Below are 3,771 nucleotides of genomic sequence, written 5' to 3'. Positions count from 1 at the left end.
AGATACTTTGTGATTTGTGAATGCCATCCATCAGGACGGGTCTCACCGGCTTTATATTCCGGTCCTGGGGGTGGGGGGTAGAGGGGGCGGCCGCCCCGGGCCCCCGCGTACGAAGGGGCCCCCTGATGACCTGTTTCCTTGTGCGTGCGTAATGTTCAGCCATGTAACAGGTCGATCGATCGATTCTTAGGAAAGGGAAAAAAGGTTACAGCGATTACTTCGCGGCTTGTCGCACGCGCAATCTTCTCGCCTTTATTCCATGTCTTCCCCATTGGCAACAAATCAGCCCGAGACTCAGGCTTGCCAAGGTTGACAACGCCCCAGAGATATGTAGGAGGCCGTCTAATTAAGGTTTCCGGCTGCAGGGCGCGTTGGAAGAAGGTATTGCGAGTTCCCAAATTATCATCAACCATTTCTTCAACGCAAATCCTCTCTTTTGATAGTATCGCCAGATCGTTCATTCATTCGTGAAGGTCAATATCATACATATCTCATTCTCAAACCCTGATTTCTTGTTTTGCCTGGGATTAGAAAAGAAGAAAACTCTTCGTGACTGGTAAGCATCAGCAATATTTTGCAATTTTTAATTTTGTAGCCATCAAGTACCTTGCTCCATACCTTTCTTAGCATTTTTTTATTTAATCATAGTGTTCTTAATTTCTTGTACTCCCTCCGTTTCTTTTTACTCCGTGTATAAGTCTTGGTCAAAGTCAAACTACACAAAGTTTGATCAAATTTATATTAAAAAATATGAACATCTACAATACTTAAACGTATATAATATAAAAATACATTTTTGGTGCATCTGAAAATGTTGATTTCATATTATGAATGTTGATATTTTTTAATATAAAGTTAGTCAAACTATGCAAAGTTTGACTTTGATCAAACCTTATATGCAGACTAAAAAGAAACGAAGGGAGTACTATCATATGTTTGTGTGCTACTCCCTCCGTCCCATAATATAAGAGTGTTTTCGACATCGAAAACACTCTTATATTATGGGACAGAGGGAGTAGTAATTAGTAAGATTGCTAGTATCCATCTGGTAATGAGAATAAAAACAGGCATGTGAGTTGACTGAGTCCTCAAAAGGAGCATAGACGGTTTGTTAGAGCAGACACGAATACTTCTACTGCTCGGAATTCAGAGGACCTAGCTTTAGTTACTGCTGAGGAACAACCTAACGAAAATTCGTAGGATGATAATATATTGAGTAAGCACCAAACTGTTACTTATTCACCTAGTAATAAAGGTGTTGATTGACAAGAGCGACAACTTTTACTGTCAATGTTTATGACCCCAATGTTTTTGAATAATTGAGATGACAAGGCAACAAAATTATAGCGGATCGAGTATTTATTTGCAACTGAAATAGAAAAAAAATTACTATGTTTATGTGGCTTTAGGGCCCCCTTCTACTGTCTTGCCCCGGGCCCCTGAAATCTCAGGACCGGCCCTGACACTACTGTTTCATGACGGTGTAGAGCAATACGAGTTAGAGACGCCGCTGGGTTAATCATACGCAAACTGCCTTAATTAGTTACTAGTAGAGTGTCCGTGCGTTGCCACGGGCTCTTGAAATAGTATGCAAGAGTTACATGTTAAATCACTGTACAAACAATATAACACAAACACAATTATTGAATAATTGAAGTCCATTTTTGCAATGTAAATTGATAACAAAAAGAAAGATTAACGACATGTCCATGTAACAAACTGAGCGATGTTCCAACTAAATATGTATTACAAAACTATCAATATCTAGATGATGCACTTAAGAAATTCTTTCGCACTATCAGGAAAGTTGCCTTTAGCTTCATTCCCACGATGTTTTAGCAAGTATAATAAAAATCGCGTCCTTAACTCATACCCATCCTACACAAACAATATATGTAATGAAAATTTCACGCCGAAGATCTTAAATCACTTAAAACATGTAATGGATGCGTTGCCACTGGCATTTCAAAGAAAAATACTGGATGCATATATAATCATAAGACATGTCAATTTTCCAGCTTGGCATAGAAGGTGAGTCTAAAATAGTTGCTTAGTTATTCTGATAATCTTGCTAGTACAATTATGATAGTTACAATAATCACCAAGGAGTTTCAATTTTTGAAAGGAAACAACAACAACAATCATTAGGCCCTTAAGAAAAGAAATTATGACATGATTTTGAATCTGACCAGCTACAAGATATATCCTTCCTAATATTCAGATCTAGTGGGAAAACTACTACCCAACAATATACATATAATATAATCGACAATGTTTTTTAAATTTGCTAAATAATCATGGGAATAGAAAATGACTTTGGGCTTCAAGATCCAATAGTATATACACAGGCTCGATGCAACGAAGCTGGCGAAGAACACCGAGATGGTTCCAACGAAGGATTTGTCTCGATTTTAAGGGACTTTCGCGTGCACAAATCGCCCCCCGTCTTTGTCAGCCACACCTAATAGAAGCAACATAAATGGCTATGACGTCAGCTGCTACCTTTTCGTGATCATCATGCGGAATTAGATCATCATTACAAATAAGCATTATAATGTTCACATAAATAATGCATTCTAGTAAAGGTTCTGTGATTGTCACAAGAACATAAAAATAATAGACGCGCATATATTTTCATGTGGTAGAATACTACTAATCTACACTGGACCTTAATTTTCTATCTAGCGTTGCATATTATAATTAAACGTCCATGGTTGCATCTATTCAAGCTATACGTAGGAAGACGCCATCTAGTCAAGCACTATGAACTGAGAGAAATAATTACATCTTCCAGTATAGTCGTCAACCCGTGCGTCCGTACGGCTTGTCAATATTTCGATAGATGTTTGTGAGCTATAGTTTCATTAATATTGGTTCCATGCAACATTTCTAAAAAATAAAGTTTGAAATAATAATTATAATACACATTGTATACCCTCTACATTCGTTTCATGCACATGCTTGGTTTTTCACCGCACGGGCTACTTCTATAATAGCATGTTACCCTCTACATTGTATTTGTAGTTCTTATAATATGAAATGACAATCATATTAAATAGTCGGTAGTCTATAGAAATTGCAACCCAGCTCTATAAAAAAATATTGATTGAGGACATGGTTAACAAATATAGTAATTTTGATTTATACCATTCAGAAAACAGAGAGATCTGATTCGGAAAAAGAGAGAAATCTGCAGCTTAACAGTAGCATGCAATGAAACATGCCAGATCTATCTAATTCAAACGGGAGAAGTTTTATGGGAAAAGTAAATTGACCCGATGGAATCCATTAGTTGGGCTTCCAGTAATTGGTTTTCGAAGTTCAATTATAAATTATATAAGGACCATTGGTAATTAATCTATACATACACTTGATTTAAATCATAACTTCGAACAAAATGTGTGGAGTATTCCTTAAACATAGAACTTGATATGAAACAACTTTGTAGATAAGAAAAGAATAGCATTAGGAAATGCAATCTCCATCTCTAAACAAATAATAAGGTATATCCCAATGGTTCTAGATATTATGAAGGAGAGAATGTTTTTTAAAACCTTTGGACTAATTGAGGCTAGTAAGAGAACACAAAAGTAATGGCGAGAAGATTAGCATGCCACCAATTTCAAGTCACTTTGTACTGGGGACTATAAATTGTAGGTACGTACAACAGTTGTGCAAATTAATTATTTTTACGACAGAAGGACACGACTTCCCAATTTGATTAGAACTATAACACAATGAAAACAAAAGTGAAAGGCGTAATACTGTTGA

The sequence above is a fragment of the Triticum dicoccoides genome, chromosome 5B (assembly GCF_002162155.2).
Source record: "Triticum dicoccoides isolate Atlit2015 ecotype Zavitan chromosome 5B, WEW_v2.0, whole genome shotgun sequence".
In the NCBI taxonomy this organism is placed as follows: domain Eukaryota; kingdom Viridiplantae; phylum Streptophyta; class Magnoliopsida; order Poales; family Poaceae; genus Triticum; species Triticum dicoccoides.
The sequence above is the reverse complement of the archived record's forward strand: the minus strand, read 5'-3'. Positions refer to the sequence as shown.